Source organism: Pseudophryne corroboree, chromosome 9 (assembly GCF_028390025.1).
Source record: "Pseudophryne corroboree isolate aPseCor3 chromosome 9, aPseCor3.hap2, whole genome shotgun sequence".
In the NCBI taxonomy this organism is placed as follows: domain Eukaryota; kingdom Metazoa; phylum Chordata; class Amphibia; order Anura; family Myobatrachidae; genus Pseudophryne; species Pseudophryne corroboree.
Genome location: NC_086452.1, coordinates 215,045,270 through 215,058,447, shown reverse-complemented (window position 1 = coordinate 215,058,447; position 13,178 = coordinate 215,045,270). Strand labels below are relative to the sequence as shown.

Genomic DNA, 13,178 nt, shown 5'->3' with positions numbered 1-13,178 from the left:
ACATGCATATCATGTATTTATGTAGGCTTACTGTACCATACTATCCCGACACAGTGAACAAGCCACCCTGGTGAAACGGTCCGTCTGTGCTCAGTGATGCTGAACTCTTTCTAGCTCAGATCACTTTTGGGACTCCCTGGTATTGTATGTGCCCATTTGGACTCCAGTTATTTAACTGATACTGATATATAATCAATATTGTTTTTTTCCATGTTTGCTATTTTTGATCCTTAATTATTGTTCTAAACCATTTTCTGGTATTTCCTTTTAAATGTAATACTTTTTTGCAGAATCCTTTCTGCATAAACAGGGTCTTATACCCATTTTGGTAAGCCTTTATCATGCAGCCTGTGTTTATTTTCCTTTTTCCAATTAATCGTTGATTTCATGATTGTTTTATTTCATAATTTACTTAATTTTTTGTTAATTTGTGATCTCACCACATTACCATTTCTTCTCCTTCTTCTAATTTTCCCACCACCCTTTTTATCAATAGGTAAGCCTAACCCACCTCTCTCATCCACTGTCCGCTATATATCTATATAAGACAGTGGACAGCAGAAGGCAGGGTTTCCTCCCTATTCTGAGCATATCTCACTTCTATTTTTAGTACCCTCTCATCCAGATGCGAGACCACTCTCTGCAATGCTCACAGCAACAGAGAATCTGCGCTAGAAACTGGACAGCAGAAGTACCTTGTTGCTCACTACTCATTACACTCTCTCATTTGTGTCCTAGTGTTTATTACTGCCATATTTCAGCAGCAACGCCCAATCTCATCCGACCTTGGAAGCTAAGCGCTGATAAGCCTGATCAGTACCTAGTAGGGTGACCTCTTGGGAATATCAGGTGCAGTAAGATTGTGACCTCTGATCACAAACAGCAGAAGTGTTAGAGCAACTTCTGAAACTTACCTATTCCTTATCCAACTTTCCCGCAAATCTTCTATTTATCTACAATTGGCTTTGCCTTTAGGCTTATTTATCAATGCTCTTCTGTATCTTTAATAATCATACTTTTATCTTAAATGCTTTGTTATCTATAAGGATCTAGCCTTTTAGCAAACAGAATCTCTACCAGGTGATTACCCTCAGTCATTTGACATTTCAATTATGAACCTTTGTGCCTCTCATCTATTCTCATGAGGTTTTAGACTAGGTGCTTACCTACAATTATCACTGCGGTGATTATATGTACATATCATTTACCTCTACTCCAATTTTGAATTTTGATTAACTCAGGCACCTTAATAATATTAATTTTTCTGTAATTTTTTATGTTTTCCAGTATATTTTTCACCACAGGTGCCCATAATTTTGTATCAGGCTTATCCTGATTTCTGTCAATATATATGTTTACTTTGTGTTCGAACAATTTTTTTGTATCAAACTCCTCATTACTTTTATTCGTTATTAATTAAATGTTAAGTTTTAATAAACTTATTTCAAATTTCTAAGCGTGCCCCAACACAGAGTCTTTCTTTTTTCTTCTCTTTGCTTAACCATTACTGACTCTGGGAGCACCACCAACTCAAATAATTATTTAGATGTCTTCATTAAGAATCTTTAAATATAAACTTAGTATCGTTGGTCATTCCCTGAACAGTTTTCTACAATCTGTGTATTAATCTATGTTCATCATTACCACATTTTTCCTGTGCGGAACCAAACCAAATTTCTGTTAAATCTTTTAAAATGTGTCAGCCAGTAATGAATAAACATGTATAGAACTAGGAGATCTGTAAAACATGCACTGTCACGGATTCATTAGGACTGGATTTGGGAAACACTGCTGTTAGGTAAGACGAAGAGGGAGGACTACATTACATGCATATCATGTATTTATGTAGGCTTACTGTACCATACTATCCTGTAGACTAGGACACTCATGAATTACACAGGTTTTGTGGCTGATACAAACCAGGTGAAACGCAGGGTTTAAATCAGCCAGCCACAGAACCTGGGAAATTCATGAGTGTCCTGGTTTAAAGAGATAGTATGGTAAGCCTTTATTTATTTATTTATTTATGTTATTTTATTTATGTGTGTGATTGCCTGATTGTCTGGTGTTTGTATATATCTGTGTGACAGTATGTGCATTATGTGTATATTTGTGTAACTGTATGTATGTATGTATGTATGTATGCATGTATGAACAGATGTAGCCAGGCTCAGCTTTGCCGTGACGTGTATGCAGTGAAACGTAGGTGTGACAGTATGTGCATTATGTGTATATTTGTGTAACTGTATGTATGTATGCATGTATGTACAGATGTAGCCAGGCTCAGCTTTGCCGTGATGTGTATGCAGTGCAACGTAGGTGTGACAGTATGTATTCATGTATGTGTGTGTGTATATGTACAATATATGTGTGTGACTATGTATGTAAATCTATGCATATCCCGCAACCGCCAGGACTGCTCTTCAGGCATTGTCCCACCCGTGGGCTGCTGTGTCCCTAATACCTGTATCCCAAATGTTCCTCTTTAGGTCTTAAGTACCCTGAGCACCCCAAAGTCTTAATCCATCTTGTACAACTGTGGGCACCATGGTAGTTTGCAGTGGGCCCTCACTGTTGATGAGTCGAGAGAAAGTACAACATAGTGCTGGCAGGTAGTTACATCCAATCCAACTGGTGTCGCATCCCACCAAGATGAGGAGATTACACAGGGAATTGCAGCTCCGAATGGAGGAGACAAGATTAAATTATGTGAATTTGCATCATTTAGACCCGCATTCTCCTGCAAATCCACAAATCACACCATTTTATGGATGAGGCCTAGTGATGTGATAACCTAGCCCTGCCCCTCAAAGTGCCAAGCAGAGTCTCCTCTATGGGCTTGTCCCAGAGAGGAGAGCTGAAAAGTGGGTATGAGTAAGCCTGTCCTGTCACAATGTTCAATAAAATCTGTGAAAGTCAATTAAAAGATTATCTTAAGGAATGTATTTCAAACCCCAAAAAATCAAGAATACAGTGATATTGCTGATGAACTACAGCTGCCATTATGTCTTGTTTAGTTCAATTCTAGACTTAGGTTTTATGCAAGAAAAGTAAAAGATAGACTATATAGGTCCGGTATAGTTTATGACGTAATTGATTTAGTTAAACAAAGGCAAATAAAGAGACTTTCATTTAATGATTATACAGTATTTCTAAAACTTTTTTCTCCAAAAAAAGACAGCTGTTGGCTTTCGACAGTGAGTAGTAAAATGTCTAATTTTAAGATTTATAAAATGCCATGAATAAGAGACAGGACATTATCTGAACAAATGAATACTTTCAGCAGCTAAGCTCCTCTTGATGCCGCTGCAAACTGCATAACAGCATCATCTAATGGAGTAGTAAATTTGGTGAACTTTTTCTTTCAAGTACATTATGCACGGAGCTTGTAATAGAAATGTCTACTGGGTTATTGGAAGGATGTAGATCTATTAGGCCCTGCTATCTCCTAAATTTAGTGCAAGCGTTTAACCCTGCTCTTCTTCCTGGCACCTCTAAATTACATCTAAACCAGCTTTCAGAGCGCTTGTGAAACAGACCGGCAACACAGCGTCATTTTATTGCTTAGTTGAGTGCATAATAAATCAGCCACAGGGGGATTCTGATTAGCATGGTACAAAATACAGAGAGATTGGTGTGAGGATCTGGGAATTAAACAGACTCTTTTGCAGAACCGCTTGGTTTAACTTGTACAAACTCTGTTAACCTCCCTATCACAGCCATCCTAGTATGTAGCTTCTTATTTTGGAGAGCTTTATTTGCAGTTATGAGAGAGAAAAGTCACTAACAACAAAGTCATTGTGACATCCCCTTTCATATTTCATTTTGCATCTAAATTAAAAGCCGTAAATAATTTCTAACACTCTGGATGTTTTTCACCATGGAAGGTGAGTAGCGCTTCATTTCAGTGGTGAGAAAATAATGTTAAATTGAAGGATAAATAAGTTGTTATTTTGATAATCAAAATTGACACCGTGCCAGGAAAATTATTAAGATGATAATTAAAAAACTATATTTGTCAATTTAAGATATCAAGACTGCAGACAAAACCTTGTCAGTAAGTAAATATAGGTCATGGGGAGATGAGAAATTTGTGTAGTTCAGAAAAGGTTAAATTGTTCCATCCACTCTCTTTTGGCTTTCCGAAGAGAGGACTTAATGTCACATTCTGTGATCGCTCCCAATGCATATTTTCCTTTTTTTTTTTTTTGTATTACAGTTGAGCTGGTAGTCAAAGTTCAGGCTTCCCGGCCAGTTTGCATGTGTAAACCAGCAAACCTGTTTTACACATGCATAGAAGGGGATCGGTATGTGATTCCAGTGGACGAGATGCTGGTGGTCACAATACTGACGCTGGCATCCTGATGTTTGCGATCACAACAGGGGTGAGGTAAGTATTCTACCCCCCCCACCTACACCCTAACCCTCCCTTACTGCAGCCTAACCCTAACCTTCCCCTTAGTGCTAAAACCTAACCACCCCTTTCTGCAGCCAAAGCCCAACCCTCCCCCTTAGTGTCTAACCCCCCCCTAGTGGTGCCTATCCCTATCCCCCCTCCCCACAGCCTACCCCTAACCTCCACCTCTGCAGCCTAAACCTAACCCCCCACACCTTAGTGCCTAAACCCCCTCCAATCCCCCCCTTTTCTGCAACCTAACCCCCCTCACCACAGCCTATTCCCCCTACCACCCCCACCCCACCCCCGAGGCCTAACCCTACAGCACCCCCACACACAACACATACACACAGCCAAATCACATGGTTCAGTTACCACTGAGAATAGTGAGTTGCATCTGGGCTATACGAACCTTGGCAGATTGACTCATGTGACTCACTGTAGGCATTGGTGAAGGCTAGAGGTGTTCACACAGTCCAGTGTCCAGCCCCTCCATGCAATGACTCTGCACTGTTTGCAGATAACTGTCGAGACCTTCTTTAGGTAAAAACTGCCAGGGCAAAGAGAAGTGTTTTTAGGACTATAGGCTACCCACATCTGTAGAAAATGACACAGGCTTTAAAATATGTGCTGCCCTGCAACACACCATCACAGTATGAATCCTGGAAAGCACTATGGCAACCACTGCAAATGCAGCTGTATGTAGTTGGGTACTAATGCTAATGCCCAGTAATGGTGTAGTAGTGGAAATAGCAGAAGGGAGTAATCGAGACTACAGGAGAACCCACAACACTTCAGATGGCTCTGATAGTAGTAGAGCTACGTCTAGCCCACATAATCACTAGGAAGAGTGGAGTAGAAGTCTGCACACCGCTCCAGACCAGCACTAACACAGCCACAACAGATGTGACACTAGGATGCATCCCTTGTGAAGTCCAATAGGCCTTCCCCAGTCAGCTTGTTTATGTGCCTAAGGGCCTTTATTATGGATCGCTACTGATGCTGAGATAGCGATGTTCACAAATCTGCTATTGGTAAAATTTGCATGTGAAGAGCAGCCCAGAAAGGATAAAAGAGGCCCTACGATGCATTCACAAATCTGTGTTTGCATTAGCAGATTTGCAATGCATACGCAAAAATATGGCCAGTCCCAGGCCCCAAAATTTCTGATGGCAGCCTGCCACCCACAAACAAACAAACGGTCACTTCAATCAAAATGCAATTACTTTACAATTAGGCTGCATAATAGTACACACTGTAAACAGATGTTTATTTTGTGCTCAGGATGGTTGATGGGGACAATGGAATCAAGATTTGCTGTTCTACAACAGAGAAAAGCAGCCTGTGGCTCTCCAGGTGAACTATAACTTCTGGCCCTGCTGGAAGTTGTTTGTCAACAAAGGGTGGAGCACCTCAGGTTGCCTCAGCCAGCTTTACACACAGTATATACCATGTTGTAGATATGTATGTTTTTGTGTTTTTGACCAACATACACAAGTAGTTTTTGTATTAATTAATTAACTAAATCAGGGGCCAAAGGAAGGAAGAATATGTATGTAGTGGAAGGAAGGATTGATTAGTAATTTGATTTAATTTGTTTGATTTTAAATATTTAAACTAATCATTGGGGCATTGTGATGGTCTTTATTGTGCAGAAAACAAATGTAATTGGTTATTGCACTAATTTGACTTTTACTAATCTGACTTTTCCTTTTTTTTTTATTTTACATGCCTTGATTTAAGCCGTCTATGCCCTTTGGCATCGGCCTTTGTAGATGGCGTTGACGGACTTGTATCATCATGACTGGTGGCAGCATCTGCATCCCCTCTCAATTGTTCGTCCTCCATATCTATCAACAAGCACAAACAGATTAGGGTACAGCACACACTGGAATTTGTACAAAAAATATACCACCTACAGTGTCACAGTTTGTCAGAGATAATAATCAAACGCTACGGTTTATTTTCACATACAGTGTCACACAATACATATATGGGTACAAAATAAAATATATTACTGTGGTACCACCTTCACCCACAGTGTCACACATTGTGTGTATGGGTATGAAAATATATTACTGTGGTATTACCTTCACCCACAGTGTCGCACAATATATGTATGAGTATGAAAATATATTACTGTGGTACCACCTTCACCCACATTGTCACACATTATGTGTATGAGTATGAAAATATATTACTATGGTACCACCTTCACGCACAGTGTCGGACAATATGTGCATGGGTATGAAGATAAAATAAAAATTGTATAGTACACTGGGGTACAGCATAGGGATGAACATCGCATCACGATGATTTGCAACCATCAATGTTTTTGTTGCAATGGTAGTGGTTTACCATTCGAGTATACTCGGTTTTGACACTGCGGCACAGCCCCTGGAAGTACTGTATATGGTTTATGGACAGATCACCCCTTGTCAGATACACCACCAGATGACAGACAGAGCACCCCTGAATTGATACATCAGTCCTACAGCCGCCACCAGCCCCACACCCACACCCCATGCCACACAACCCAGCACTGAGACAGACACGTCCCTTCAGTGCACTCTCCACAGCTGGTGTGAAAATGTCGCCGATCACCGGGACCTTTATAGAATCTAAAACCCTGCGATCATCTGACAGCGGGATGATGGCGTTTTGCCTCGTTTTGGGACTCGGATCGGGAAGTTCGGGTGGGTCTGTTTTTCAGAGAACCAGACCTGCTTATCTCTAGCATATTTATGTATTACTATTATTGCCGGAAGCTTTTCCCAATTAATCTCTTTATCAGAGAGATTTTTGAACACAATTACACAACACCAACATAACCATCAACAGTATTAACTAACTAATACCTTAAGGTAAAATTAATGCAGGGGGCCAATGCTCTTTATTAATGTGAGAGTAATAGAGTTTCTTAAGTGGGCCTGGTTTATACTTTTCCCCTCAATGGTGAGTAGTTTTCTATATTTCTTGACACATAAATACAATTTTACTAATCATCCAAATACTTAGCTAATCCTCCAATGTCTCACATGTGCAGCAGTAGACCTTTAATTGCATTTCATTAGCTCTAGGGCCAGTGATATAGCAATATATATAGCTAGATATATAATTTAATCAGTATTTAACAAGTGTTGATTACTGAATACTGTGCAGAAAGTAAGGTGTTATGTAGACACATATGCAAAGTTTTTCTATAAATAAAAGTGTAGAATGCAGAATGCTGACTCTTGCATAAAGAATATATTTTGCCACTATCTCTCTCTCTATCTATCTATCTATCTATCTATCTATCTATCTATCTATCTATCTATCTATCTATCTATCTATCTATCTATTAAAGTATAAAGTGAATTCATGAAGCTTCAGTCTATAAACACATAAAATAAATAATGGAAGACTTGTATAAAAAAAATATATGGAAGCTGCCTTACACACTCTGGAACTAACTAAAACCACATTAAATTATACATGACAGCAATATTGTGCTATAGGGAAAGACAGAGACAGTATCATGAACAGGAACAGGGGACAAAAAAATGGAGGGAAATCAGGCAGAAAAGAGGAATGTAAAATACAGTAGTAAAGAAAAGAAAGAATAAATAAGCTGGAGAAAGAAATGAAATAGAGGGAGGTACGTATAATGAAAAAGAGAAAAGAAAGGAGAGATATGTGCAAGCTATTAGAGTTTACTGCAATGGGTTGCATACTTAACTTATTACCACATATCAACAGCATTATGACAATAGAGATCCTTTTGTAAATATAAGGAAATGTAGCAGATTCATTTTAGGTGTAGATGTGTTATTTTCTCTGCCTAGTGGTGGGGCTCCCAAACTTTCTTGAGTCACAGCACCCTAGGGTGTCAGCATCTTTTTCACGGCACCTCTACGAAACCTCTAGGAAAGTTTCTTATTGAGGAATTCTGGAACAATATCAAATTAAGTAAACTTGCTTACCTGTGATCCTTATGTTCAGTTATGTGGTGGCTGTGCTTCAGTTTGTCCCCATATTTTATGATTGGCAGCCACCAGCACTGGCTTTGCCTATCACATTGAACATTATTAATTTTATTTAACCCCGGACCAACAACCCAGGTTCCCTTCATAACACCTGGAAAGGCCTTCTGCTAGGTAGAGAGCTTCTGATGCCACCTGCAAGCTGAGAACTAACCCCAAATCAGCACCCACCTTTCCTTTATTATCTTGTCCTATAAAAGGAAATATAGGTTTACACTTTGACACAGTATAAGGTGTATGAGTCCAATTCTCTAAAATCCTGCAGGCAGTGCCGGTGCAAGGGTGTTCGACGCCCTCCTGCAAACTATAAATTTGCGCCCTCTCTCCCATACTTAATAAAGGGACAATGCACGCTGAAGTCGCACGCCGCAAAAAACAGGTAGGGTGTGGTCACACAATAGTACCAATTCAAATGACTCCATACAGTAGCACAATTTTGTTTACATTACACAGCGCATAGCGCACAGAGGGAACTCGATTCACCACTGTCGGTACTCCGACTGTCTGGATTCCCGCATCGGTCTCCTGACCGCTTGGTTTCCGAACATCGGTAAATCATACCAAATCTGTCTTGTAACAAATGTGGCAGGCTGGCAACTGGGAGTGCAGTGCTTAACTTACTGTACAGATGTGCACAGCATCACTGGTGTGTGTGGTTGAGCTCCCTTTCTGCTGGATGGGGGCTTGGAGCCTCTTCTCACTCTAACAGTTGTGCCAGTGGGCTTTCTGTAATGTAAGAAAGCTGTGATGGGTAACGCGCTTAGGGGGATGGGACCACAGATGAAAAGTGTCCCCACAGAGAATCTTCCCACTATAGGTGACCCGCCAGTGCTCAAAGTGGCGGCATGCCATACCACTGTATAATACCCCACTTCGAGCACTTTGTGTGTGTGTATATATATATATATATATATATATATATATATATATATGTATATATATACAAACAATCTTGAGGCAGCACACCTTTTAACATAGTATGGGCTCCGGTGCCCGCTGCAGGTCCTCCCCGGCCAGGAGTCCAACAATAGTACAGCAATTCCAGCGGCACCCGGATGAAAAAATACTCATTGAGGCAGGATTGAATGCATCGTTTTAATGTTCTTTACTTTACATCGTCCTCAGGCATATACAAACAGTAATAAACACATCTCACCTTTAGGGCTGTTTCTAGCCAATTTGGCTCCCAGTGCGAGATTTAAAAATGCCCCCCCCCCTCACATTGACATAAAAAAATGCGCCCCACCCCACCCTAGATATGACCTCATTAAAATGGGCGTAGCCTTGTCTGAAAAGACTACCTTACACCCCAGTTTTTGACCTTGCACCAACTGATCATGGCCACCATAGGAGAAAAAAAAATCTACCATATTAATCCCTACACAGTAATGCACCCTGCACACCGCAGTGCCCTTGATACATTAAATACCCACATTTTGGCAGGTAAGAGTGCCCATTTTACACATTGCGGCAGGCAACAGTCCCCTTTTCACACATTACGGCAGGCAAGAGTCCCCATTTTACACATTATGGCAGGCAAGAGTTCACATTTTACACATTACGGCAGGCAAGTGTCCCCATTTTACACATTACTGCAAGCAAGAGTCACCATTTTACACATTACGGCAGGCAAGAGTCCCCATTTTACACATTATGGCAGGCAAGTCTCCCTATTTTACACATTAAGGCAGACAAGTGTCCCCATTTTACATATTACGGCAGGCAAGAGTCTCCCCATTTTACACATTACGGCAGGCAGGTGTCCCCATTTTACATATTACGGCAGGCAGTTGTCCCCATTTTACACATTACGGCAGGCAGGTGTCCCCATTTTACACATTGCGGCAGGCAAGAGTCCCCATTTTACACATTACGGTAGGCAAGAGTCCCCATTGTACACATTATAGCAGGCAGAGACTCCTTCAACAAAGAGAGACAGAGTGGAAAAAAAACCAGACAGACACATAGATAGATAGATAGATAGATAGATAGATAGATAATAGACAGAAAGACAGACAGACAGACAGACAGAAAGACACATAGATAGATGATAGATAGATAATCACACATACAAAATACTCACTTAGTTCCTCTGTACTGGTCCCCGGCAGTCTCTCTTTTGTTCCTGAGTCCTGTCAGGTGATGAGATGGGTCCATGTATATGGGGGCATCTAGTGGCCCCTGGCAGTACTGCAGTCAGCAGTAACTGCAGCTCTCTGCTCCCGGAGCCGTCCTTTGTTCGTCAGTCCCGCCCCCACACCTCCCACTGCTAGCGCCACTGCCCTGGCACAGGACAGGACACAGGAGGAGATTACATCAGCGGCGTGGCTGGAGTGGGGACTTGAAGAGCCGGTATCCAGGCGGCTGGCTGCCGCTGTATGTACATTGATAGGCGCAGCTGGCAGCAACAGCACACAGCAAAGAGATACAGAGCAGTGAGAGCGCCTTTCCAGGTATGCGCCTCCCTGCACTGCATCCCTTTGCTGAGTGGGTTCCGCCGGCTCTGCCTGCAGGCACAGGAATACATTTCTTAGAAAATAAACAAAAAAAACCCCACCAAAACCAGGCAACCGATGTAAGGACTGACAGAGCAGCAGAGAAATCAGTCTAGCAGCCGCATTCAGAAAAGATTATAGGGGTGGAAATCTGTTTAGGGGAAGACCAGTGAAGAGACTATCAATAGTCTATGTGTGAGATAATAATGAGTGCATGAATTAGAGTTTTTGGAGTGCCTTATGTGAGATATGGGCGTATTCCGCACATGTATGTGCTGTAACATGAATTGGACACAGATTGAATGTATGGAACAAAGGACAGTTTAGAGTCATGCATGACACCTAAGCAGTGAGTTTGAGAGTTAGGGTTTATTGTCATATAGTCAACAAAAATAGAGTTGTCAGGTTAGTACAGAAGTTATTATTGGCCAGAGAGAATATTATTAATACCTAATTTACTAAAGGTCAGTTTTTGGTCATGTTCAAAACCGACTGTTTTTTGATGGTGTGTTTGTCTCTAAAAACTTGCTATTTATCATCCGTCAGGTTTCAGCATTGTCAGTTGATTTTTGCAGCTCTAAATGCCTTTGGTTTTCTTCTCCCAGTTCTAGACTTATGGTAATAGAAGGTCAAAAATGAGAGCAAACCCGTCCAAACAAAAGCACTGTACAGATCAGTATGATTGTTACTTCCAGCTTAGGCTTGGGGTTTCCTCAGGAGGGAGGTGGGGAGGAATTCCAGGCCTGTGCTGTCCAGTTTGATGCTGGCTTACGGTGTGGGAGGGGGAACAATGTGCATCTTCATGCTATAGTGTAAGCCCCCTGTTTAGTTTATCCCAGTGCTGGTTATATGAAAATCGCGGAGACTCTACTTCGGTTTTTCCCCATTTTGCAGTACTAGACCAGATTAAGGGGTGTGGGGCTGGTTATAGATTTACGTTTTTATTTTTAAACGCTTTCTTTAAACATTACGTAATGAAGCCTGCATAGGTCATATTGATGTGTGCAGCGCTTCTCCCAAACTCACCTGAATCAGGCAAGTCTATTGTTTGGGTGGGTTTGCCATTGTTTTACCATCAGGTTTTGGTGGCTTTTAAAACCGACCATTAGTAAATCTGCATTTTCTATACTTGTCAATGTAAAACTATCAATTGTATTGGTCCGATGTTATGAGGTGTTCTAATCTGTGTCCCTTATCCCTGCAAACCCCAGGTGTCTGCAGGGATATAACATGGGCAGTGTTCTCCCCACATTTTATTTCTCAGTCAGTCCATGCCGTAAAATTCCCTTGCCATCCAGCACTGTAACGTGGTCAGTAAGTAGCATTGTGCTATTTCTATATGAAACGTCAGTACGTCAGTGCAGCGTGACTTTCAGAAGCTTCAGACTGGAGAGCAGAGCATATTGCTCCCACAGTATAAAATAAAGGCCATGCAGTTGCCGGGAGTAACAGACACCAGCAAACACACTGAACAGTGAAGAGAATGGACAGTTGCTACATGTTTGATACTGGCATTTGTGTATAACCAGCAAGTATGGCAGTATCTGGACTTTGTTGCCATCTGTGTTCAACCAGCAAGCTAAAATAAAGGATGAGGCTTGCAAAGGACGGCATACCCTGTGAGGTCACATTCCTTGTACGGGTGCGAGCGCAAGTACTCACCCATCCTGCCACCCCATCTCACAAAACGCAGTCACAGATCTAGAGAGCTGCATGGGTGCACACACTTACTGCAAGCACGCCAGCAAGCAAAAGTAAGTTTTATAAAAAAAATTAAAAAGCTACTAGCATTACTAATGTGGGGCATATCTGTAAGGTGAATTGCTGTGTGGAATTATGTGTATTGTGGGCATTACTAATGTGGTTCGTATGTGTAAGATGCATTATTGTGTGGAATTTTGTGTATTATGGGCATTACTAATGTGGTTCGTATATGTAAGATGAATTGCTGTGTGGAATTATGTGTATTGTGGGAATTACTAATGTGGTTCTGGTTCGTATGTGTAAGATGCATTATTGTGTGGAATTTTGTGTATTATGGGCATTACTAATGTGGGGCATATGTGTAAGGTGCATTACTGTGTGGAATTATGTGTATTGGGGGTAATTCCGAGTTGATCGCTCGCTGATGATTTTCATGGCGCAGCGATCAGGTGAAAAAACGGCATTTATGCGCATGAGTATGCCCCGCAATGCGCACGCACGTCGTACGGGTACAAAGGCATTTGTTGTTTTGCACAGGTTCTACTGAAGTTTTCAGTC

General features: G+C 41.3%; 1 pseudogene; it reads left to right on the top strand.

The window, feature by feature from the left end:
* Positions 1-742: 742 nt before the first annotated feature.
* Positions 743-861, top strand: LOC134960353 (5S ribosomal RNA; annotated as a pseudogene).
* The last annotated feature ends 12,317 nt before the right edge of the window (positions 862-13,178 follow it).